The sequence below is a fragment of the Amblyomma maculatum genome, chromosome 2 (assembly GCF_055883805.1).
Source record: "Amblyomma maculatum isolate TAMU_Amacu chromosome 2, ASM5588380v1, whole genome shotgun sequence".
NCBI classification, from domain to species: Eukaryota; Metazoa; Arthropoda; class Arachnida; order Ixodida; family Ixodidae; genus Amblyomma; species Amblyomma maculatum.
Window position 1 is genome coordinate 173,018,006 of NC_139345.1, and position 27,940 is coordinate 173,045,945.

General features: G+C 42.7%; 1 long non-coding RNA gene across 1 annotated transcript; it reads right to left on the reverse strand.

The window, feature by feature from the left end:
- Positions 1-1,847: 1,847 nt before the first annotated feature.
- Positions 1,848-27,224, reverse strand: LOC146200450 (uncharacterized). Its single transcript, XR_014704827.1, has 4 exons — positions 27,109-27,224; positions 14,948-15,048; positions 9,336-9,396; positions 1,848-2,038 (listed from the first exon to the last, which is right to left on the reverse strand). It is a non-coding gene; the product is annotated as an uncharacterized LOC146200450 (long non-coding RNA).
- Positions 27,225-27,940: the final 716 nt, after the last annotated feature.

A 27,940-nucleotide genomic window follows, 5' to 3' on the forward strand; every position in this document is an offset into this window, starting at 1 on the left:
CTTTCTTCCATTTCTGAATCCTCAAGGTTAGGATCTGCACTGCCACCTTCATTCAAGCTTTCGTGCTCACTGCTATTTGAAAGCTCCTCATCCCGGTCACTCATGTACTCAGCCATGGTGTCATTTAATAAGGAGCTACAATCCTGCCCTTCATATTTAGGCGTAGAGTACATGAACGAGCATTCTGGCTCGACATCTGCCGTTGCAGCTTCTCTGCAACCTGTCGTCTCGGAGGGCACAATCTCATTTTTCTGAGAATTCTGAACTCCAGTTAGGTCATCTGAAGTTTCTGTTGCAGGAACACGCTGATCCACAACCTCATTCTGGCTGCTGGAGCCAGTTTCTACAGTACCTGTGGCTGTCAATGTATCGCTTGGTTCGCTGTACTTTCTAATATAAGGAAAGGTAACCTCCGGAGGCTCGGTAATACCTTTCAAACGCCGAACCTCAGCCAGCTTTTTGAGAAGGATATCTCTCTCTTTCAAGAATTCCTTTTCTTTTTCTGCCTGCCTCCTGAGCCATTCTTTCTCTCTTTCTTTCTCAGCCTCTTCTCTTTCCTTCTTAGCCTGTTCTAGAACCTCTCTTTCTTTTCGGTCCACCCATTCTCGCAGTTCAGCTCCTTTAAGGCCCTTCTCTAGGCCTAAGGCAACAATCTCCTTGATATTCATCTTCAATCTGAACTGCCTAATGCTAACAAATAGCACTCTCAATGGACCTTACACAACCGCTTCAGCGCGGTACCTCTCGTTATCGCTCTGCTGTTACACTGTTTACGACCTCTTCGTAAACTCTTCCAACTCTTTCTCCGTCCTCTGAGCTTGAGTGCACCAAACGTCCTGTCGCGGACGCCAGAATAATTGTCACCCGTTAATAATTAAGGGGGTATTATTAACGATGCGCCCTTAACGGTGCGCACACTCCCAGACACCCTTAGAGTGAGTGGGGGTAGTTGTTCCGGTCGCAAAGGAGATGCCCTCGACTTGCGTGGCAAGCTCAGCCGGAATTCAACTACCTTGTAGTGACAGAAGGGGGGTGGTCGTTTGGTGCCCAGCGGTCGCCGGTTCAAACCAGAGTAAGGATCGGAGTCAGAGGTAACAAACAAAACAACAATTTATGCACAGCAAGAGACGATACAAAGGAATACACAATATCACTTGAAGTACAACAGACGAGAGGTTCACAGAATACAAACGCTAAGCATGCAATTACACAGGTATCCAATAACATAGAGGCTTTACAATAGATCAAACACGAGAGAGTACATAAACAAACACCAAATTGTTCACCGGGCACTGTTGCAGTCCGACGCCTCAAGAGTCACGATGTGGCCGCCATACGAGACGAGCGCCGCTCCCTTGAAAGTCCGTGGGCTTGCCAGCAGCGGGTGATCCCCGGGAGTCCAGTCGAAACACAGGCGAGCACGTCGCAAAACACTTGACGAACTGACTGACTGACTGACTCATCAAGCGGCGCGGTCTCTTTAAATAGGGCGCGCCGCGTCTGTTTGTTAGCACGCGTCAAAGCTAGCGCGCACACACACATAGCTTCGCTGGTTATAGCTCCCTCTTCTCCTCCCGTTGAGCCGCGCGTCGTCATTGGCCAGGTCCCATAGAAAGTTCTCGAAGGGCCTGGCACATTCCAGGCCGATGAACCACCGTCCTCCCCGGGCAATGGGAAAGAGGGTCACGGCAACGCGTACAAAGCTACGCGCTCTCCCGCGCGGGGAAGGGGCTTTTCTCTCCATGCTCTCCACGCGACGCCGCGCGCGCCTAGCGCTGTACCGGCTTGATGAAAATGGGCGCCGATTTCGTGACAGTTGGCATCTTTTTAAGATACACTCATGGATGCCAAGACAGAAAATGAACATTTTTTTATTCGCACCGATGACCACAGTTACCCCGCAAGAGAATACTGAGATTGATGGCGCAGCCAGCTCAAAGCTCAGTCTTTATTTAGTCCTTCTGCAGTAACTGTTGCACCAGTGAGCTCCGCTGTCGCAGTAACAGCCTTCCGGGCAGGTATTTCGAACGCCGCAGGGCTGCAAAAGCAGTGTTGTAACAGTAAATGCGGGTCAAGAAGTGTTCGCATAAAAATTGATAGCGTCACGTTGAGGGAATCGGTAGTTCTATCCTCTGCTGGTAGTTCTATCCTCTCATCAAAGTGTGAGGCACCGAAATGTGTACACCAAATACCATCAACAGAGAAAGCATTCATTTTAGCATCTCTACAATATGCCCTAACACAAATTGCAGTGCCTAAAAAGCTCCTAAAATAATGGGTAAACTATGCCTCTTAGGTAATTTCGCTAATGATGAAAATGATATAATTTTTAAGTTATCGTCATCGAAAGAATAAATTCAGTCACTGCAGAACAAACAGAAAATGTAGAACTTAAGCCTCCCTACGCACTGTAAATGCGCCAGCATTGTTCGCACTCATCTTGCCGTTTTTAAAAGCGAAAGCTTTCACTACTCTCCTCCGTAGCTTCGCAGTGTGGACGTATTTCACCTTGAACCGAGGAGAAACCACGTGGAAGCGATGACGTCACTCAGTCGCCGCCGCCGAAATCGAGGTAACCGCACGGTCGCTTCTTCCTAGTCATGTGAAAACCAAGATCTCACTTAACTGCAGCTACGCCGGAGCTGTGGCGCTTGCTCAGTATGATATCCTTTGCGTCCTGTTAGTCATTGCCAAGGGATCGCAATAGCTCTCGACAATATAACTGCAGCAGTTGTCATGGATGGTCCAGGCGAGACGCCTCCGGAACTGTCTGCATCTCAGCGGTTGTTAAAACGACAAGCTGAATCCGATTACCAGTGCACGTATGTCGCTGAGAGGTGGCCGCCCAGAGACGAAGAGAGGAGGGACGAGCAAAACATGCGTCGAGATCTCGGAAGAAACCGAAGTTCGTCTCACCAGATGTCGCAATTACAATGGCGAACGCCGCCGAAGACGAGCCGTATCACCTAAGCCATTATCACCAATCACAACCAAGTCTAGCCAAGCTTTATCGGGTTTCATTTTCAAGCTTACGATTTGGCGGTTTAGGTTTAGCGAGGTTAAGCCTTTGCCCTAATTCTCACGCATTGCTCCTACATTTCACTTTGTAATTGTATTGGGCAACACCGGGATTCTCGTCTTCCCGTTTCTCGCAGTACTTCCGGTTTTAAAGCACAATCGTTAGTATGCCCTTGCGTAGCTTGGTCTGCGTGTTTCAGATGACCGAGCATAGCGCTGTAAGTTAGTACCTGGCAGGTGACATGGCTAAGCACTGACTGGATGTCAGAATCAGCCTCCCATAACATTTGAATCCACGTCACAGCTACGCTGCGCAGGCGTGTTCACACTGCTTGTTTACACATACGGGATGGTAGCCTACGCGATCACATCATATCCTTACAGGCGGCATTCGCTTCTAGTGTTGCTTCGCTTCTCCTACATTGCACACCTGTTTTATGTCTGGCTGCGGTGTTTCTTATACGTGAGCTGTGTTCGGTGATACCAGAATTCATATTGTTACCTCATGGTGTTGTCCCTATAGTTTTGTGATGCACCGCTAGTCGCTGGCTTTGGCGGTTCCTTTTTAAGTGCTTTTAATTGCCCGTCCTTCGACGACGGCGTCTAGCTGTGCGCAAGCGGACGCTTTATCGCCCGGCGCAGATTGATGTTTTACACAATATATATATTTGCCCACTCCCTATTCATATTTCAATGGCGATCCATCGTCTGTTCCGATCTCTACACATTCCTTTCTCGGTGCAACTGTTAGACGGCCATCATCATTTCCTTCGTATTTTGCGGCCACACACCGCTCACTTCACAGAATGGTCTAGCAATGCTTACGCATTGAAATTTGGAGGAGACTTCAGCTCCACTTTTGAGGCTCTGACTCGACAGCTCGAATGACTGCAATTTGCCGCTGCTCTTCTGGTTCTTCGTATTCATGCACTTTGCTATTCCCGTCATCCATAGCCCCTTAATTTGCGTCTTTGTTATCTCGCACAAATTTATTAGTCTAGAGATGTCATCTACCCTGTTACGTGAGACACTACCTGGCACAGATATAAATCTCGGCTTTCACCTAATTATACGAATGTGCCTACAAAGCCTAAATGAAGCCTGTCAGAGCCAGGACCCAGCAGACCTGATTTCAATTTTCATCTTGACAGAATTGCCCGTGTTGGCAGGTTCTGACAGTTCACCCATTTCGGGTGGTGTCGTGATGGCACACAGGTGAACCACCAATCAGTCGGCGCATCGAAAGCATCACTTAGCTTGCTCAGGATTTTTCGCTCGCAACGCCGACAACGCTGAACCTAGATTACGTGGAAAAGGCTGTCTTCTTTAAGGCTCTCAATATAAGCAGCTTCTACTGTGTCCCTTAATTTATCTTCTACCTGTGGCAGCTGCACTCCCTTTAGCTTCTGCCGCCGCGAATGATGTTTTCCTTCTCGTGAAGCCTTCTTTACACTTAATGACTGTTCATTACCGTGCCATCCTTTCATCATTATAATAATAATAATAATAACAATATTAATAATAATATTAATAATAATAATAATAACATTTGCTTATGCGCGAAAGCAGATTAGACTCGCTGGCCTGAAGAGCTGTCACCATTGCCTTAGACCAAAATTGAGATATCGAGTAAAAAACGTGTCGGAAAAGTTCTGGAACTCGGTTGACACCTGGTACGTTATTCCCACAACAGTGGTAGCCCGCTTGATATAATTTTGAAAGAGGCCTTCTCAGTGCACACTGCACGTCTAGGGAAATTTTTCAATGCGAAAGCGCCCATGAGGGCAACAGAGTGGTATCGCGTCACACTGTTAAGGCTAAGCTTAAATGATCCCTTGAATTTCCTGACTTCGTCTAGCAATTTGATGAGTTTGCGAATTTCCTCTGAACTACCATGATCTTTCACGGTCTCCTAACGTAACCGATGTCATTTTAATTTCCATTGCTGCCTGCGTCTACCAAAACTTAAGATCGGTTTTCTTCTTCAGCCTCGATGTTTTTGCACCATATAAAAGTACTGCTAATAGACAGCAACTAACACTTAAGCCTAGAAGAATAATGGTAAACGGCTTTTCATCACCAAGGACTGCTTCTTAATTCAACTTCACCCTAATTGTCATTTGGTTAATGTTTTAACTTTCATCGCACAGATCTGCGAGTGCTACTTGTCCTATACAACGCATTTCTTTACTCTCGCAACGTTTAGCTGCCTATATCCTCTTACCTCTAAAGATCTGAAAAACAACACTGCCATTACCTACTAAGAGTTTTACACTGATCACTCTTATCTCCTCTTGAAGTTACACTCTCACTGCAATTTCTTCAGTGCGGTAATGAAAAGGTGAGTTAATTAGGTAAATAAAGATTATAGAGGTATCATTCATTAATGTTTACGTACAGTGTCTAAAATATTATTATCAGCCTCCTGTAACCACGCGGTAAACAGCTCCAGGGAAATCCTGTCCCCTTGCCTAATGTGCTTCATTATTGGAATGCAAAACATTAAAGGTTTGAGACATCCCACCGCTGGAGAATATTTCGACTAAAGGAGCGTATGAAGGTATTGCTTCAGTTCTTGGCCAGTTTATTTTGGGTTCTGTTAGACTCCACATGTAGCCGCCATTTGTGTACTATGAAATCTTCACAATAATTATACTATCCCCTTTATTAGGACACTTTTGATCCGCTGTTTACGTATTTACCGTATTTGGTTAGGCAATGGCTGCTTGATTGCAGACGCCTGCTCAAAGTAAGTACATTCATTCTTAATAGGGGGCATACATATACCGGGTGTTTTAGTAAATCTTTCACAATTTCCAGATAAGTGTGAGTTCAGGACAGAAAAAGTAATCAGAGGAACAAACTATCAGCCAGGGTGGGAACAAATGAAATCAAACTCTTCAATTTATCCTGCTGATTAACAAGAACCTATTACATTTTTATATGTCAGAGGTGGTCGGTTTATTTAAATAAGGACTTCCAGCCGGTCAGAGTGACGATCTTATGTAAGTGTTCGAGACGAATAAAAACTCATTTTATAGCACCCTGCTTCGCGATAAACTCGATAATTTTTTCGTACAACATACAAACCAAGCGCAAGAGACTCCCTCAAACCTCGACGCAGACGTGACATCCACTGATGACTTGTGCTAGCCCTAGGCTGCCAATTCTGAACTGCCTGCTGTACTATGACGTGCGACGCTAATTTATTCGCACCCTGCTGTCCCTAACAGCGGCCATGTTGTGCGCATGACTGTCCCTTTCCGTGCACCGAGCTGCAAAGGAAAACGTACTTGATGTACCGGTTGCAGCACGGGCTGAGCGCCATGGCCATTTTATACGCCGTCACCGGACGTCGCGCCTGTCCTGACCTTCCTGTGCTTCTCTTGCGCACATTTTCCGCTTAGTATGGAAAAAGCGTCGGATATTATCGCGCGAGAAGACTTCAAACAATTAGTTTTTCTTCATTTCGAAAATTGATATGGCATCGCCCTGCCTAGGGCTTCAAACTAGCCGTTATGACTACCCCCAAACTATAATAATTAAAAAGTGAGTCGGGGAGTTTTGTTAATTAGCTTGGTAATTAGCAGAAGAGTGTAGCGTACAGGGTCCGTCGCAGCTTAGGGTTTGTTTCTGCAAATCATTTCTTCCAAATTACATTTCCTTCTTCAAGAATTTTTGAAAGCATTTACTTAAGCCCTCGGTGTATATAGTTGTACGGCGTATTTCAGAGAACACTATCATCAATCATTGCCTTGCCAATAGAGGATGAAACGTGATGTATATATTAATGTACACATCTGGCGCTCAACACGTGTTAATCGTAGGTCGAGATAAACCAGGTGATGCATCATATAACTTTGTATTTCGGCGCCTCAGTTAAGAGCTAAACTGCACGAGTTAATTGCTAGGAGTTATCAACTAATTGGCTTGAAATCTGTTTCTACGGGCGACAACTGTAGGGACAATCAAAGAACTTGGTAATGTTTGATGACGTCCGTGAAATGGAGGCCAAATTCCTGGCCTCTCTTTCATTCGGGTACACAACTAGTGACTGTAAATTGCTGCTTTGTCGAGGTGGCGTTTAGCTGTGAGAGCCACGGCGTGCTTGCAACCATTATGCGCTGCACACGCCTGATGAATCTTAAGGGCTAGGAATGAGCATTAGTCAAAGGTGTTTCGAGGTAGTGTGGGACTGTAAGCGACTGTATATATTTATAACTTACTCTAACCGGAGACTTAAATAGGACACTGAAGCAAGGGTCTACACCGTTTGACCTCTGGTCGACGTTGCGCAGAATTATTTTTATTTCCTACGCATGGCATGAGTAAGTCATTACCAAATTTTTAGCTAAAATTCATTCTACTGTTAAACATTGCGTCAGCAAAATTGCCACTTCCGCTACTATACTGTGGACCTCATCACTGTTTAAGAATTTTGTAAATTTGTGTTTATTTGTATTCCATATAGGAGGGAGAACACAGCATTCGGTTCGGGTAAGCGCGTGTACTATATGTTTTTAAACGCAGATTACTCCTAACCACTTCCCATTCCTTTACAGTAGAACTCCTTGCAATCATAACCGTTTTATATCTGAGGGCCAGCAGCAGACGTGCATACTTTCGTGGTGTTTGTTCCTAATTTCGTATGCAATGCTTTGAACGCAAGTAGTTTCATTGGATTAAATATATTCAGCTTCACTAAACTTTGTTGCACGTGCCAGCATCTGGGCGAGCGCGCCTGGGAGTAACACTAACAAACTATTAATGCTTCAGAAAAAAATATATAAGAACCACTGCTGTTTTCAACTCTATGGCTGACGCTACAGAAAGTTTTCGTCAGTATTAAATTGTCGGATTAATGTATTTCTAGAATAAAGATTACGACACATTCTTAGATTCTCTACTTGTCACAATGCTGGGTTCATTATTAATGTTGCCAAATGGAAAACCTAGGACGAATTGCTTTTTTACCTATTCCAGTTCTAAAGTGAATATACAACATACATGAACTAACTATGGGAAACAATCGCGTGACTATTTGATTCCATATGTATGTATTGAATAAAGCAGTGATGAAATGAACTGTTTTGCTCATCTCCTAAAGCTCTAAAATAGTTTAATGACTGTAGTTTCAGGATGATGGTATGCTCACGATGGCTCTGTGTGCTCCATGTAACTTATTATGCATTTTTGGTTGCTTTCACTTATGTGTCTGCTGCCTTGCAAATCTTACTTGTGAGGCAAATCGTGCTCTTTGTTCTCTTTCAAAGTGGTAAATAAAGGCTTATGCATTCATTATTCTTTCTGTATTTTATGCCTAAGTGTGTGACGTATAGCAATAAATATGCCAACAATTTGCTAATAATGTACAATTTTTTTTCTAACGCAACAATATATTTATTGTGATAAGTAAGCATTTAGGAAATTATTTATGTATGCCAGTTGTAAGAAGTCTCCATTCATTCCGCACTCTTGTCAGCTAAATATTTCTAGGAAAGTTCAAGAATAGTGCTAGTACGTTTCTACATGAAGTTTGTCTCACCAATTTCACCGAGGTGAAACGCATTTCGAGATTGTGCATATATTTTTCTTCTACTGCACACCCTTTGTTTTCATTCCGTGCTACACTGCTTCATGGCGCAACAATACCTCATGCAATGAACATTTTGTCATGAAAAAAGTAAAGTTAGCAACTTATATGCGTAATTTTGGCAACGGGTTTCGCATTCCTTTATATGCTGTGGCTTCATGCAGTTATAATTGTGATTAATCGTAATTTTCCTGCAAACCACTTATGGCTTTCTTCCTAAACTCAGACGCTTAACACACACTCCCTGTTAACGCGGTAATCCCTGAGGTCGCAGTGGTTATGTTGTGACGCAAATCATATAACACCACATGTGCTCCTCAACTCATGTATAGTGCGGTGCCCGCAATGTTGTCTGGGGTTTTTATACTTCGCCAGCGCCGATATCCCCCATTCATTGCCTTCAAACAATGAATTGGAAGCCGCCAGAATAAAAAAAAGATAGCGAATGCTGTCTCATCACGTGAGCCTAAAATGTGCAGACGCCTTACTTTCCCAGGAATGCATATTTTAGGGCATGCAAGAAAGCAGGTGATCTTGCTGAATTTTTAGGCAGCTTTTCTTGAATATAATATGGATGATTGTGATTCTCACGTGTCACCTCATTGTTCGCCTGGGTTCGCTTATTTATTGCTCGAAAGATGTACCTGATACTGAAAAGATTAAACACCTGTGATTATAAAATTCAATTTGCATCTATAGGACAAATTAAAATAAAGACACATACTTGTCCGTCACACTCATTTATGTTGCGAGGCTCTTCGGGACAGTGGGTGCTGGCTGTCGCACTGAAAAGGAGCAGAAACAGTTGAAGCGAAATTCGAGGATTTACCAAACATTCATGAATGTGAAGAATGTGGCTGAAGCCGCTAGTATTTGTAATTTTATTATCATGAATTTGTTTGATATATGGGTTTTCTTATCTATCACTTGGTAGCGGGCACCAATGCAATTTTATTCCTCCTAATAAACCCAGCGGAGAGGTTTCAGTGCTTAGAACCGTGACGAACACGCGAGGGGCCAGAGTATCCCGAAGAGGAAGAGGGTTGCGTTGAGTGTAAGAGCATAGTATGCGACGTGCGTAAATTCTGACAGGTATATATTATGGGACTGTGAAATCATGGAAGAGGTTGACAGAATGAAGGTAACAATAAGTCGAGCTATCAATGGAATATTCGGTTGGGTTGCAATGGAGAAAAACGTCATCTAAGGCATCTGATGCTACAACACATAACCTAACGTTATTATTCGAATTTAGTCCACGAACTGTAATTTAATATACAGGGGTAGCTTATGAGTCTGACGCATTCTTCAATATCTTGTTGAAACTGTTCCAATTTAGCGGCCGGGCAGTTTTACCACATCTTGCAATCGCTATACCAAAGTGTTTATTTGGAAAAGTTTCGATCATTGCTTATCTGACCTCTTGTCTTATTAGCCTCGTTTGCTGTGTTGCGCATAACTGGGTAATGGATATTTTACATAGATCTTCTAAAATGTTTGGTGTTTATTATTAAATTTCAAAACAATTCACCAAGGGGTAGAATCTATAGCTGCTCCAAAACATACAAAGGAAAACGCCCTGAACTGCGTATCAGGCGTCCAGTAACAGAGTACATGCAATTTTTATACAGTATATTGACGAATGTAGCATAGCGGATGAGTATCCATATTCTAAGACTACAATCTATACCCTTCTTTTCTACAAAGAGGGTCTAGCCTCCACAATATGCGTGCTTAACTTTAGTTCAGCCAACTGTACATGCAATGGAGTAGATGCAATTTTGCTACAGTATAGTGACGAATGCAGCATAGCAGATGAGGGTGCAGATTCTAAGGCTAAAATGTATACCCTTGCCTTCTACAAAGAGGGGCTAGTCTCCAAAGTATGTGCGCATACCTTTCGTTCGCCCAACTGTGCATTTCGTTAGGTCTAGGCGAACAGGGAGCAGAGGAGAACCCAAACTCATGGCCATGAAAATATGGCGACCACTCAGCAAAAACAAAAAATAAAAAATGCCGGAAATGATGCATTTGGGCGACCACGATATATATCGCTATCACAAGAAGCGTAAAATCACCATCCTGTGCCTGTTGCCACTAAAAACAAATTAAGCTTAGATCCCAATGTTTCTGCTTTGCAGAACAGAAGCCAACAACATATTAAACCTGCAAAGGACACAGAAACACAAGGAAAGAAGTACACAGGAGAAAAGAAGAACAGAAGTACTACTTTTCTTCTATTTATGTGTCTTTCTCTTGTTCAGTATGTTACATTTGAACCAACTAGCCCAAATGGTCATCATGTTGAAAAACCCAAAACGACCGCAATAAAAAGAACTACCATAAAACATAAGCAGCACCAAGTATATTGATGATGTGCGCCTCAAAAGAGCTACACATGTAACAGCACCGCAACCGGCTCAGCAGATATGACACCTCAACTGTTAACGCCATAGCGCTAAAAGCTGTTAGGAACCATTCCGGGAAGTAATTTTTGTTTCAAAAATGGTCCCTTTGTTATGAGAGAATCCGGCAAAAATCCAGTGCCGGAATTCCTTGCTGCATTTGTGACACAGAGTCACAGGACGAAGCGACCTTCCTCAATAGCAAGTAGTGCAAGGGCTCCCTGCGACTAGTTTATTACCTCTAAAAGCGCATTCAAATATAGAAATAGATGAGAAAGCACGTTCAGAAAATGTACCTATTTTATAGTGGCAGACAAGCACGCCGGAAGCAAAGCAGCGACAAAAGCAAAACAAAAACTTTACTGCACTCCAAATGAACACTCCACCGACGAAGTCAGAATGTGAACTGACTTTCAGAAGCTACCGTTACTCAGCTACATGGATGTGAAGACGTCTACCTTAGCACGGAACAATAACGCTTATTTGGTAATGGAATTATTTCTAAGCCTTGAGGTTTCGCCATTTTCAGCTCTTCTCTTATGGTTTTCACGTCCAGCGTACCTGCGCAAAGTGGCACCCCGCAATCCGACACTTGAAGTTTCCGAAATAAACCTCTGAGGTCATGGAGTACATATATTGAACAGAACGAGGTAGTCAACGTACCAAAAGCAGCAACTATCTTCGGCCCTTCTCCTGCTATCTCCGCTTATGTCGCGATCAACAAGAAAAAAGCTGCTTAGCATTGGTTCAACACACCGGCCGATGCAGATTTTGTTTTATTAGCACATGGTGTGTTCCCGTTTTGGAAACATTGACATTTACTACGTTGCGAGCAGTTTCAAAAAGCCTTCTGAGGTTAAACGACAGCTCGCTTGAGGATAATATTGCTCCGTTGCTATCTTATAATGTCAGCGCTTGTACTCATGTCATTATCGGGATGGATGATACTAACTCTTTTATGGCAATTGTCAAGGCGGAAAACTGGGTGTCGGGTCTGCTTTTTGTAAGGTTATTCACCTTAATCTTTTCCGCCTTAATAGGCCGAGGTGGCATAAAAAACCTTTTCAACTCTCGTTTGAAACTCTCTGCCTCGAAATGTTTAGGATGTGCCTGGCAAGAGGTAGGTAGTAATTGGCAGGTAACATGACGGGCACTGATTGTACAACGGTGCAATTGTGCGCTTGCACTCATTTCAGATTCACTCGCGAAACTAAAAGGTCATGCTTTGCCAATTTCTTTGTCGTCACGAGGCCAGACGGCATGACCAAGAAGGAAGTAGCTGCCAATTTTGGCGACCTCGTTCAAATGGAAGGATGAGATCGGATTCGAACATACGAACGAATAAATTAAAGATGGAAAGAATGGCGTGTTCTGACTGGCGGTGATAGTAAAGGGCATCGGTCGGAGAGCGCTAAGCTCTTTCTGTGGCTCGTACGGCGACACGTTGCTTTGAAAACAGGCGCTCTATATGGCGTTTATCGATGAAAGGACTAAGTACTGTGCAAGTCAGAAAGAAGGCAGACAAGACGCAGCAGAATATCGCCGCTCTGCTCTCTATTTCGCGGTAAAATATCCCCTTAAATACCTTTGTGCACGATTCTCGGTTACCTTTAAAGCATCAATCAGAATCAAGCTTCTTATGCACAATCAGGGCGTTTAAGCGTAGGTTCAGTGGGCCAATGGCACTCTGGCGCAATCAAAATTGGTTTGCTTTGCATCAGGAGGAGGAGGAAACAACTTTATTTAACGCATTACATTAAGCGTTAAGAATGTCCTGAGCCAGGGTCACCAAGGCCAACTGATCTTGCAGCTGGTCAGAGGCTAACCAAGCCCGCCACGTTGGGGGAGGAGGGTGTGGAAAGTGAGGAGTATGCAGTCCCCAAAGCCGTTAAGGGTTTCCTTTTAAGACTACAGCCTCACGAGCAGACCCTAAAAAGTGCTTTTCTAAACAATACAGCACGCAGCAAGGATGGTACGGGCAGCAGCAGTCGCTGTCTTCATTCTCTATTTGTTTCTGGGGCATCTGTTTTTCCCTGCGCGGCGATTCTGCGAATGCCTATAGACCAGAACCCTTGTCAGAACACAGAAGGCTCGTGCTGCTGACTAACCGTGTGGCCTAACTCGCACGCATCAAAACACACAAAAAAAAGCTCAAGCGATGAAATTTCGATCGCCGGGGGTGTCTCGCTGGACGCGCATGACAACAGTGAACAAAACGGGAAAACAGGAGCCCCTGTCTGAAGTCTTGATGCCTTTAAAATATCGCGAATATATCTCTCGAAGGCGGCACGAGAGTGGCCACTTCTGCGACCACAATGCTATGATTAAATGCTTAAGCTCGAAACCTTGATATGAAAAGTTCGACTGCTATAGCAGATCCGATGTGGCTTAGGGCTCCGAAAAAGAAATCTCCTGCGCACAAAATATTTCAGAATCGAAGAATAAAACCTCCATCATTTCTTTATTGAGCAAGGACACAGTGATATACAATGCTGGAAAAGGAACGTTCTCGCGTATATGACACATAATTATCATTTGGTCTGTGAAATGTGTTCTCTGAGTTTGTCCCTGCAATACTGACTTGAGACCCATGCGGGTTCTAAGCGGCGATGGTCACTCTGCCTTGTCCAGATCGATCCCACAGGAGGACGAGCTGAGTACTTTAGGGTCACCCCCCCCCCCCCCCCCCGTTGTAGCCTTTGAAATACATGCCATGAACTGAAATGTACTAGTACTTTAGCGTGTTCGTGCATATTTGGGAGCACCGAATTTGTGCAGAAACGGGCCATTAGCACTTTCGACCTATTAGGTGGACGGCTGGACAGCAAGAAAGCTGTAAGCGAAAATACAGCAGCTAGACGAGAATGGGCGGTTGAGGAGGAACAGGCAAGTATTCTCCAGGCAAAGAGGATAATGAGAATACAGCTAAAAAGCGTTTTAAACAAAATAAAATAAGGGGTCGAATATCTCAGAAAAAGGCTGGCCTTGAGAGATCATGTTAAACTAGCAGTAACACGCAGTTACCAGATATAAGGTGTATGACTTTCTTAGTTTAGGTTTGTTGCGTGCTTTCCCTATTTAACTACTGGCTTGTTTTACACAAGGGTTTCCGGCATTTAAATCATGAGATGCGTATGTAACTTATTTTGCAAATTACCTATTAAAATTAGTGCCAAGCGATTCCATAGCGAAGTTGGACTTTGCATCCCAAATTACTGGGAGTAAGAAGAGTGGAGTATTACAATGATGGTGCAGTGTAGGCCTTATTACCACGATTGTGTTGTGTGAAGGGCGTGACATCCAAAAAATCCGCATCGCCGGTTTCGGCGTCAGCGACGTGGGCGAAAATCACGGAAATTGCTCTGGCAGGTCTTAGTTTGTGCCTGGTATGGCAGAAAATTCGATAGTCATACAGTTCCTGGACACAAGGCGACTACATGCAATGGCCGACACGGGTCTGTCCTTACAGATGGAAAGATGAAATAGAATATGTTTTTCAGGGCATTAAAGTCTCAGTTAGACACTCCCGCCCAGGCCACGCAGACGCGTACGTACGGCCTAGTTATGCGGGGTGTTATACCTGTGTCATGTGGCCGTTCATATATTACCGTATGACACAGAGTTCGTGTGACACAGAGGAACAAATAAAGGCATTTTTGCTTAGGTGAGTAAGAAAGTTTATGTACGCAAACAAGAATCCGAAAGAAGAGTTGGCAAAAGAAACCCAATTAATCTGTCGCAACATGTCCTTAAAAACTGCTTATTTTTCTACCAACTATTTAGTATTAGAACAGGCAGATATTTCTACAACCCGGGACAAGTCGGACAAGAACTAGTTATAACAAAAAGTTATGATGCTTGTCACTTTTGGCCTAGAATAAAGCTGGTGGCGTCGGATAAACATTTTGTATAGCACAATAAGTGTACTCACCTTGGCACAAAAATGTGAAGGCCAAGTAAACAGAAAATTAAAACTTTTCCGTGAATCATTGTATTCATTTTTGACGCCTTCACAATTACTTGCTTCTGTTACTGCAACAAAACGCAGTGCAACGTAATTCATAAATTCGCTTAACCCAAACGAATACATAATCGCCTACGGTTGTTTTAAACTGTATTACAATAGCAGCAGCGAAGACTATTGAACAGCAATGAAAGTGATTACTGTGATGTCATCTTGTAATTCAGAATAATAAGGCACTCATAAGCAGTAATCATAGCTAAAGTGATACAATATCTAGCATGCCCAAGCAGCACACCAGCATTGGTCCAACAATGGTTCATCACTGGAAAAGAATGGCATCAATATTGGACTGATATTGGCATTTGGGCATTTTACTACATTCTCCATTCTTGGCCCATCTTTCGTTCCAAGATTGGTCCAGTGTTCAACCAAGCTGGAGCCACCAATGTAGGCACAATATTAGACTTTCCATTCATGCACCATGATTCCTGCCAATACTGTCCAGCATTATACCATCATTGTATTACCAATATTTGTTTAATACCAGCTATTCCATTGATGGCCCATTGTCAATGCCAATATCATACCAATGGTTAGCCATTGCAGGTGCACTGGCTACTCCATTCATGCCGCATATTGTCGATACCAATATTAATCCAATGGTTTATGGGTACACCGGCTACTCCATTCATGTGCCATTGATGATGTCAAGATTACACATTTTGTGGCACTGCCTGTGCAGGCCATAAAATGCAGCCTTCTTCATTCTAGCCATATTCGTGACAGCACATCAAACTTGCTTGGACAATAATGGCCTTTCAAATAGGAGTGGCCATATAAATTCAAATTGTCGCTCATGAGCAACCAGTAGATATTCACAAAACAAGGGCATGGTTCACAAAAAGATAATATTTATTGCAATTGTTACTATAGACGGCAGTTGTTACTAGCCAGCGCTGAGGGCACACACAGCAGCAGTTAGCGGGGCAGTGGCAGGGTTGGTCAGGGCAAGGCGGGCTCTCGGGAAGTGGAAGGGGCCAGGGAGCTGGAGGGCACACTCATAGGCGTAGTGAGGGGGCTGACCCTGCAATTGCATTCACAGGTGGCATGCCTGGTTCGCCAGGGGAGGTTTCAGCATAACACCTTTTTCTTCCACCCCCCCTGTCACAGGAACCAGGCAGCCACCTGCGAATAAATGCGTGTGCCTCCAAATCGTCCACCCCAACTTCTTCGCAAATGGCACCTGCACAAAAACAATGAGGAAACAAAATTTACAACACTATTACGAGACATATAAAATCGCGTGTATTATTTTAGGAAGATGTAGAAAATTCCAGGATTCATGTACCGAAATTTATGGTCAATGAGAAACACTATACTGATGAGTTCCAGATTAGTTTCAGCTGCCTTGGGTTTATTAGGATGAAAGACGCACATACATTGCATAGCATGTGTCCTGTTGCATTTTGATCGCCTCCACAGCAATACGGCTGAGACAGCCAGTGTTTCATCCCACACTAGGAATTAGTGCTTGATTGTCGGCTGTCTCCGCATATGACTGGCGCACTAGTTTTTTGCCGCTCCTACGCTTTCTGCGATGTGCAAACAGTTTATACTAAATATCGTTACCAAGAGAATGTTCGGCGACCATTTGCATTTTTTTTTAAATGGCTAGATATAATATACACAAGCGATCTAAGCCCACGACTGCTGCACTGGCCGCTGGTTAGCTGATATACGCTTTTGACTGGTTTTGTGGGTAGTTCACTTAAACGGGTAGCTCACAGGTGCATCATTTTTACACATATACTGCTTGTCCAAGCAAATTTGATCCAAGGGATAAAAAAAAAACATTTCGGAGGCAGGCAAAGGAAACCAGATATATATTGCTGGAAGCTACCTTGAGCGCCACAGAAAAGGTTTTGTTTGGAATCCTTATTGACATTATTTACCTAAATTACTGATTAATGACTTACACAATAAATGGTGTTGCTACTTTGAAGAGTACCGGCACAATCCACGTTTGATTATTTGTGATAAAGAACCCTCACGTCTGCATTTTGAACGCCAGATACAATAGGAAACCACGAAAATACAGAAATCTGATTCCCGGACAATACAATTGAGGACTTGGCTTGGCTCGACAGCCCTGTGTAGCGTTAGACCTACAAGTTGCCTATGGTTTCTTCGTCCGCGCCAGCACATCGTCCAACAAGACTGTATTTGTATTTTACAGCTGAAAAATACTGTTAAACTCATTTATATCCTTACCGCTTTGTAGTCATTATCCGCATTGCAAAGTTCGGCGCGCTCATTCTAACTCGAGCCTTCATGTGCGCCAAAGGGCCGACGCGAAGCAACCATCGCCAGCATATCACCCTTACTCATGATGGGGCTAGCAATCATAGCGGCAGGTTGTTTTGTCCGCTCAAAATCATGTTGTGAGCAGCACAGTTGAGGTGCGCGAATGGGCTGGTAACGGTTTCGGTATCTACATAACCCGGAATTTATCTGCAGCTGGAAAAAAAGGTACACATGAGGTTTCTAACCTCAGATATTGAAACAGGGGTTTCCGAACGTGCTCACCGACTCTGTAAGTCCTATTTATTGTCTAAAGTGAATATTTAGTACTTGAAGCGAATAACCTCACTTCCCCACGTACAAAATAAAAATTTTCTGCGCTGTCCTAAGTGGCTGCCAGCAATGCACCACCGGTTTCTATCGTCTGTTTCTAATGGTTTATTTATAACCCTTGGCTCAAGCTATGGGGCGCAGCAGGTGTAATGTAGCTTGAATAAAACCTGCAAGAGACCATATATATGGGTAGATTTGTAAGGTTTACAGATTTCACTTACAAATTCTACAGGAATCGCGTCACTGCGGCCTTCCTTTAAAATTGACACGTAATAGCGCTATATTCGTGGCTAAAATAAAGTACTCAACGCATTAATTCAGCTTAGCAAATGCAGCTGTAACAGAAAGTGAGGGCTGGCGACACCTAAGGTGTGCCTAGCTTTCAAATTTTCTTAGATGGCACAACCGTTCGAAATATGGAATATTAAAAAAAGCCCTTGATATTGGCTTTCTCACAGCGTATTATGGGTGCCTTAGATAAGAAACATAATCGAGGTCCCATGGCCATCTTTCGTTTCCAATGAAATTCTTATATGTGGTGCGCAAATATCTAGACACAAAAGAATTAACCTTAGTTTTTCAAGATACGCGTAGTTTCCTCGAAAAAAAACAATTGTATGGTGTATCTCTAGAGGTAGAAAACGCTGTTTTTGCCATTTCAAAATGTTGCAAGTTTGGATACCATGATTTTGTCATCTGCTCTTTTTTACTCACTAAATATATGCAGGTTTTATATTTACAAACACTATTAGAAACCTATTTTGTTTTTGCAGTTGTGTTATTAAAAAATCGCAAAATTTTCTTCAGGAGCGATACGCTGCAAAAATATTCATTTTTAACCTTATGTACTGGCATATGATGCATTAGGTTGGTTGCACTAAATATGTTTTCACTTCCTGACGCATGTTCTTAATTCCAGGCAGTATCTGGAGCTCCAGACCACTAGGTGTGTTCTCCACAACGCATCAAAATTGCTCAGAATTCGAAAACAGCAGTAAAGGGCAAATTTGCTGCAATTAAAAAAAGACCATCTTCGATTTTCATTCAAATCCCTCTCAAAACTCTTCAGTACCTCAAAAATATCACGGACTAAAAAGTGTTGCGTTATACTGTTTAAAAATATAACATTAAATATTAAACCGAGTGCTTGTGCTGATAATGGCCAAACTCAGCCTGCATTCTTGCAAGATCCAATAATATCTTGGCAGAGAAACTATTTCTCTACATTATCTAGGTTTCATTCTTTATTTCTGAAAAAATTTGAAGCTCTAGATTTGTGCGTATCTGCATATTATTTTGAAATTGGACAAAAGTAAAAAAATGGTAAAATAAGGAAAACTGATTAGAATTGAAGAAACGGCCGCAACATCAATTTTTATCAAAATCTGTGGAAACAATGCAAAGTACTTTGTTAATTTGAGTCAGTAAATATATTGAATTCTGCAAAATGTAATATTAGAAATATAAAAATGCTTGTTTTTGTTCTATAGATGTGCTTATATGGCTCCCCCTTATGGAATAGGCATCAAAACTTCAATTTAGTATTTGCTGAATTTAGTTACATTTTACCTTAAGTAAAATTTTAAACATTGTCAGCGCTTATACACCGTTTTTCTGCTTCTGGGACAAATACTTAATATAGCTTAAAATGGTATTAATTCACTATTTCTGTCAATTTCATGGCAGAACGCAAGTGGAGGCTGAACTTTTTCTCTGTCCTGCATTCTTTTTTATTGCTAGGTGCAATAGTATTCAATCTAGGTTATTAATATATTATTCCATTTCTCAGCTTTGACCACCACTAACAATACTATATTTTTGAAGATGATTTTTCAATGTGTAATTTTTATAATTACAATCATAAGCAAATCGCTTTCCAGCATAATACTTTTGGTGGCGTTACACAGAACACACATAGCAGCTTAGAGCTCCAAATTCTGCCTTAAATTAACATAATGACCTGCGTAATAACACAGAATATTTTAGTGCAAACAACGCAACGCGTCACGCCAGTATGTAAGGTTGAACATTAACATGTTTGTAGCGCGTTGTTCTTGAAGCAAAGTTTGCGATATTTTACTAAATCAACTGCATCAATGAAACACACTTTTAATACTTCTTACACAGTAAACGTTACCCAAATGCGGTGAGTAAAAAACAGTGGATGACAAAATTTTACGCAACCAGCCGGCCTCCAAACGTGCAACTTTTTGAAACGACAAAAACGGCGTTTTCCAGCTTTAGTGATAGGCGTTTTTTTTTTTTCGAGAATACTACGTCGCATCTGGCAAACCTAAGGGTCATTCCTTTGTGTCGAGACATTAGCCCACGACATATGAAAATTTAATTAAAAAAATGGTCATTGCACCACGATTACTATTCCTGTCCGAAGACATCCATATTTGTTTTCATTTCGTCTCTTCAACAGGCTGGTTTAGCCAATGCGGTGAATAAAAATATCATCGCATATATTAAAGATTTTCGCGCTATATGTTATACCTAAAGCTACCTATATTGTCACAACTGTCATACAGTATTTGTAGCTGAAACATCACAAAAGGGATTCGATTGCAAATTGTTCGCTAGTTAAATAGACGTACGAGATGACACGTATACTTTGTAGAATACAATTTAGGAAAGAGCAGATACAAACTACAGGCGAATAATGCTATGATATGAAGCATATGTATTACTCCGGCTAACAGTAAAAAAATCAACTTTTAACATATTAATATATTCGACAAACTATTGCATGCTCACATAGGAACACAATTAATGAGCTCATCCACGCATCTAATATGGGCATTAGATGTGTGGATGACTTCGTTTTATTCCAATTCGTGCGTCACTCAAAATAATTGAACGAGAAAAAAGTTAATGTCTACACAATTTTCAGTGAGTATACCACAAATTATACTAAGGTGCTTCATATATGTCACATCACCTAGCAAGTGAAATGGGATAACAGAAGTAATCAGACTCTAACCCTGATCAGCATTTCGCTTTGGCGCCATCTTTGTAAGTTTTTAGGCAGGCTTTTCCACTGATTATCCTCTTCTTTATACCCCTGCCACCCACAGGACACAAATCTTCTGGGGGTACCGAACTGCTGGTTTTCGCACCAGTGATACAACTTAATCGATCCATTTATACGTAGAAAACAATCTCGATGCGCACCTAAAAAAAATGAAAGCATGTATGTGTAGGCGAAATCATTCACCGGCGATTTAATAATATGATTTGAACAATAAAATCAAAGGATCACACTCGAAGTAACAAAAAAGTGGTGGAGAGATAGGAATTGAAGCAATGAAAGGCGGTTGCTTTCTGCAAAAAGCCAATAGCAAGAGGTCCACCGTCTATAAGAACAGGCAATAAAAATAAGGCATATTTAAAGGTGCATGCAGCAGTTACAGTGATGCAGTGATACCTTTTTTTAGGCAGGCTTTTCCGCTGATTTTCTTCTTCTTTATTGCCCTTCCAACCACAGGACACATATCTTCTGGGGGTTGTCGGTTTTCGCACCAGTGATACAACTCAATCGATCCAGTTCTACGTAGAAAACGCTCCCGATGCGCATCTAAAAAAAATGAAAGCATGTATGTGCAGGCTAAATCATTCACACATGATAAAACAATATGATTTGAACAATGAAATCAAATGATCACGCCCAGAGCAACAAGAAAGTGGTGTAGAGATAGAAATTGAAGCAATGAAAGACGGTTGCTTACTGAACAAAGCCTATAGTAAGAGGTCCTAAGTCTATAAGAATAGGCAATAAATTAAGGCACGTTTATAGGTGCATGCAGCAGTTAAAGTGATGCAGTGTTACCTTTCTGTTTCACTGCAGTGATTGGTATAAATATTACAGCAATTGCTAGGCATCTCAGGTAACCCCATTGAAAACTTCATCCAAGGTACCGAGGAGCAGTGGCGTGTTATTTGCAGCTGTTAACGGAAAGACAGGCTATCCTATGAGTGCATGCGCATTTCCTCCTTTTTGTATACTTGAATAAAAGCGACTGAACAGTGAGTGTTGTAAGAGGTGCAGCGTCCCTAGGAATGGGGAACAAAATCAAGTTTTAGTAAACAGAGGTACAAAAAGAAGCAAATATGCCTGCAATAATAGCATGATGGCCTACCTTTTGATCAACAGCTGTAAACAACCTGTCACTGCCAGTCGGTTCTTTAGATAGGCTTATCAATGCCAGAGCTTAAAGCTAAGAGAAATATGAGTAACGTTTATTGCGGTCACGGCCGTAAACAATTCTAGCGGAACACTCCATTACTGTAACTATTCAACCGTCCATTTATACATATCGTTCATTAAAGAACCATGCACATCATATTAAGTTGCTCTTTTCTACTCTCAAATGATTTCCTATAGAATTAGAATACGTGGATCGCTGCTTCGGTTTCAACATTCTTGCACGATGGCTATGGCGTGCACTTCATGCATACGGTACGGTACGTGAGGTACAAAGAGCTGTAATTGCCGAACAGGCGGACCTGACGGCCTGTCCCATTTCGCCTGAAAGTGCGCGCCGTGATCGAGCGCTTCGCGAGCAATATATTTCGGACGATATGGTTGCCTCATACCGGCCGTTAATGTTTTGTACAATGTGTCCCGCGTGCACGTTGTTTACTTTGCAGTGACAGGGACGCAGTGCACACACGGCTGATGTGCCTTTTTGCTTGTATTGTTATTTTCCCCCGCCTTCGAAGCGCGTCTGCGAAATCGCTCTCCTATTGTCGCCGCTTTCTGATAACGCCCTCACCTGAAGGCGCGGGCTCAGAAGGGGGGCGTCGATTAAGAAAACTTTGAAAAGGGGCTCACTTGCACTGTTCACGGCTTTCAATTCCTGAATATGATATTAACCATTATAAAAGTGGAGGTTCATTATGACTTAATTATAGCCTAATCATCAAGCGGCATGACGCACATGTCTGCCCCACTGTAAAATTCGCTTGCACAGACGGCACGAACAGTTTTCAAAACTTCGTCTGTACATCTGAAAACAAAAAACTGCCCTTAACTCTTAACAAAAACCAAAAACTGTGTGAACATGGCTTCCTGCGCGCAGAAGAGAGGCTGTCCAAAATATATGTACAAAGCCGGGCGCATAGTATCTGGTTACTAATTTATTGCGGCGCGCTGCACAGTCAAAAAACTGCGCAAATGGCTGCCTGCAGTGTTCTGTCACGTGTTGGTGGCATACACACCTGTTACGCACGGCTCCTCTATTTTCGGCGCAAATGCTATTCATATCGCAGCCAGCAAATAAGTCCACGCACTTGCTTGCATGTAACCCGGACGAAAATTCGCTTAGTTCTTGAAGTCATGCTTCGCGCAGTTGTTTCGAGGAGAATAAGGAAAGAGAACATTTGGGACTGGTAGGAGATTATATAGAACCAATTATGAAGCAATGACATGCTGCAAAGATATATACTCACGGTCTAAGATGACGGCGTTCACTGAGTCCGATAATGCCGATGGTATCCCGCCGTTGCTGTAATCCGTACTCCGGCGACATTTCACAGCTCAGCTATTCACTGATATGTAGCAAGCACCAACCGGAGCACATGGACATGTATAGGCGCAAGAGAAAATTATGCACAGCACAATGAAAAAGAAAATTAATGAGGGAAGAAATTAAAGAAAGGTTTAAGAAGCTGTCACAAGTCTTGTAGCGTCTCCAACAAGCTCTGAAATGAACGCTTCGGGAGGAGGCCGCACAGCAGCGCAGCTGGGGATGCTGTCTGTTGTGTCTTGCACGTAGACGCGTAGGCGAGGGGGAACAACGACCCGCCCAACCAGCGCGTGATTCCCGCCGCGGTGTTGTGTTCGCAAGGGCTGCGCGTGGGAACGAAGGACCAACGACCCTCTCAACATTCCATTCCTCCTTTACCCAGCCCTCTTCTGCTTGCACCGGCCAGCCGTGACTTCGGACCGTACCGATGAGCGGCCGCCAGCGCGCACCGCTCGAGTCGAGTTCTAATAAATAGTTTTGTTTTGTGTGTTCGCAAACGCATTGTTTCTTCAAGCCAACCACGGACAAACATTTTCTAAAAAAATAGAAAGCCTCCCCATCTACCATCCACATTCTTGCGTAAATCCATACAGCTGGTGCATCGACAAATGCGCGCGTCCCCTCTCTTTCGCCACCTATGATCGAACAAAGGATGTTCGTTCGACCTTTTATATTTACTTCAAAATAATTATATTCTGTTGCGTGATGACTGATTAATAATGTCAAAGAGGCGGAGTTCCGAGCTTCTTTTCTATTCTGGCCAAGTTTGGTTATAGATTATACAAATTATGCTCAAGTTAGCTAGCTAAAATTATCCGACTAAATATATACATGCTTTTATTTGTATTCAGTTAATGTTCGCTTTTCGGGTATGAGTAGATGTTTTTATAAAAATTCTCAACATCGGCCCAGGAAACGAAACTTTTCCTAATTTGCAGGCCTTTATTTCAGAAAAGGTTCATGGTAGAGCAGCAATAATTCCACAATATGTTCTCAGCATAATTATCCGCAAACAGCTAAAGCTCATATTTTTATGACATTTGGATACAGAGATACGATCGCGCTAATTTACAGAAAACAGCGAACATTGAAAATTTTTAGGAAAACAAAAACAGTTTTCACATTGTTTAAACTTTTTCCACCTATCTACACTACCTCAGCTTTCAAAACCATTAAAACACCTAGCATAATTTTGTTGCGCAAGTAATTATGGCCTCATCGATAAAGCCATTGTCCAATTATAGCGCACCGCGCTGTTCTGAACGTTCTACGGAATTTGTGAATTGTTCAAGGTTTTTAAATTTTGGCATATAATTTTGTAACAGGGAGAAATATATTTACAAAAGAGGATTAAAGATATGTACATTGAGGAACAGCCAAGGAGCCAGGCCACGAGGGCCCCCCGTTCGACGCACTTCTTTTTCTTAATCTTCCACAAACGAGCGCGCCACTTCGTCCTCATCATTCTCCAGCTGTAACAATATTTCTTCGCTCATGTTTTGTCTCGACTTCGCAAATCGACGGCGACAGACACAGCAATGAATGATTCAGAATCAATTTTGTGCGCGTCGAGGTCCTGATGCGCTGTGGCATCAGGCAATACACAGACGTTTTTCGCAATCACCTTCACCTTAACGCGGATTGCACAAAAAGACAATAACGTTCAATGAGCAAGCAACGTATTCCAAATCATTTTAGTAGAATGAAAGAATTGGAAAGGGCATGGAAAACTGCCTCATTAAAACAGTGTTTGTAGGCTGCATTCGTTTTTTCGAATGACTCGACAGCGGCCATTATTTTCATTCCTGTACAGTTTTTTTTTTATTCCTTTGCCACCGCCTAGCGCGGTTGGAATGGTCAAACTCTAAACTAATAGGCGGAAAAAACTATTTTTTTTTGTTTATTGGCGATATATATGTTGTGCGCCATATAAATGTACCGGGGCCTTCATGCTCGCAGTCTGCACGAAAAACTGTCATTTTTTTTTTTACCACCGTGTGAATGCCCAAAACTAAAATGGTAATCCTCGCGAGTCTTCCGGCTTTTCATTTTCCAGTGATTGCGTCTAGAAAGTACACACATCGTATTCGGTCCTTTCTCCAGGTAAACAGACGATGCTGCGCGCAGAATTCCTTATGGATAATACAAAAGCACTAGAACAAAAACATCGCTGAGAAAATGGTCATTTGTTCCTTCAACTTGAGGCAACGTTTTCCTTCTCGGCAATGAAAAAGCTACCTTCTAATCACTAATTTAATGTCACATGAACATGCTCGACACGATTTCGTTTTTATGCGCGTTCTCACTGACAACTGTATTTGTACTATAGGTTATGTATAGATGCAGGGATGTAATCGGCGTCCAATAAAGGCATATTGGGTCGTGAGTGCCAGCCGGTCTGGGGTATACATATGTGGTCGCACGGTCGTGCTATCATTAGATATAATTGTGCGACAAACGTATGCGCCTGCGACGAAATCTGCATGCATGCCAATAGGCTAAAACCATAAACACATATAGCTGACCCCCAAAGGTGCACCGCATATGAGCGCACCGAAAAGACGAATCCAGACAGTTGCAGCCGTACGTGCTTGAATGCGTTATAGTAATTGTCGTCCCGTACGTGGTACTTGGTGAGGTCCGAACGATCGGCTGAAATGTTGTCGGAATTAAATGCCGCGGTTTGGCGTCCAGCGCACGTGTATTCAACCATAAAAATGGAGAATTTGTTTTGATCGAATGGTCAACGGAAAATATTCACTTCGGCAGCCCATTAAAGCTGCGTTTTTAGGATGGCAATGACAATTGCGAGATCAGGGGACAAAGTGGTCCATCGTGGGCAGTTTTCATTCAGGGATAGCTAATACTGGTAAAACACAAGACAAATTGCAATGGTCCATTACAGCCAGTTTAAAACAACGGAACGGTCAACGTCGGAAGAACACAGGACACCTTGGTCCATTGTAGCCAGTTTTAAAAACTGGACGGGCAACGCCGGAAGAACACTGGACAACATGGTCCATTGTAGCCAGTTTTAAAAAAGGAACGGCCAACGACGGCGGAACACAGGACAACTTGGTCCATTGTAGCCATCTTTAAAAAACTGAACACCCAATACTGGAAGAACAGAGGATAACATTGTCCATTGTAGCCACGTTTAAAAACCGGACATCCAATGCCGGAAGAACACAGGACAACTTGGTCCATTGTAGCCAGTTTTAGAAAACGGAAAACCCAATGACGGAGGAAGGCAGGACAGCTTGGCCCATTATAGCCAGTTCTAAAACCCGGTGCGACCATTATTGGAGGAACGACGGCAATCTCGGTCCAACACAGACATTCTGTATGTACGGCAGAGCCAATATCGGGAACTCACTGTACATCTTGGCCCATGCTAGCCAGTGTTGGCTACTGGCAGCGCCAACACTGGGAGAGCACTGGCTAGACTGGGCCATTGTTGGACATTGTGTTGACTGGCATGTCCTATGTTGGGAGCATGCTGGTTAGGCCGGCCCAATGTAGGGCCACTGCTTGCCGTCGTACTTACAACATTGGCCCAATGCTTTGTGCTGCCTGGGTGATTCCACATGTTTCTCTATCTCCGAAAGGCCCTTACCCCTTTATCATTGAATTGGTAAGTGTTCTACACTGGACAAGCAAGCACTGACACGGGTGCTACCAGCTGGTATTAGAATTAGTGAGCATATTATCAAAAGGGAAAAACTGGTAGCTCTCTTGTCTAAATCCCAAAACCCAGAGCGACCTACTGGTACGGCTAAACGTGGGAGGAAGTTTGCCCCATGTGCTGAAACACCAGCTACAATTTCTAACAGGTGTATGTATATTGTTACAATCGTAATGGTTCATGAATGCTATCGCGCTTTTCCAATTCGCCAGCCAGCGTGAATAAGTTTTCAAGTTAGTTGTATAAACATATATACATTACCTCTCTAATTTCATTACCTCTCGCAATCTTCTAACGCCGAAGCAACGGGCAGCCAAAATTATCGTAAGTCGAAATCCTACAGATAAACATGCGACAGTGCCTGTGCATGCGAGTAGATCGTCGACATAAATACTGACTGTCTTGCACTCTCACGTTTATTACATGGCACATGTTTTTCGTCTTTCCGCTAAGGCAGCACCAAATGAATTTAAAATACAACATTTCGCTTTTGTATACCCGGCGTACAATTGCTAATTAATCATGGTAGCTGGCTGATGTGAGCAGTGCTGAAATAGGAAAAGCAAAATGTTCGCTACAGACAGCGTTAAATTAATAATATATGTAATAAATTGGTAGGTTTCGTTGCATATCTAATGGGTGACATGTACGATGTACTGTCAGGAGCAAAAATGATGCATGACGCTCAATCTTCGTGTAGACTTCATTATGCAGACCCGAAGCTTTTATGGGTATCTATACCCGGGAGGGATGCGAGAAAAAAAGAGGGGAGAAAAAAGGAGACGGTTTGATATCCACGTATATCAATGAGCAAGGATGGAAAAAATGAAATTACCTTCCAAAGAAAATATGAGGGCTTTAGGAACAGTTGCAATGAGAAGTGCTTTACGGTCCATAGCGACAACGCCAAGTGGCAATAAGAGCTAGCGGTAATTTGGGTTCAAATCGACCATTCCATATAAATCTGCCTTAATTCGAGATTTCCAGGATAGGTTATTGAAAGAACAAACGTGTTAACTATATTCACTTGAGGTATGTAAACGAACCTGTTTTAGTTCATGTTATAGTTTATGTAGGTATAGTATTTATCTTTACAAAGGCACATAGGCC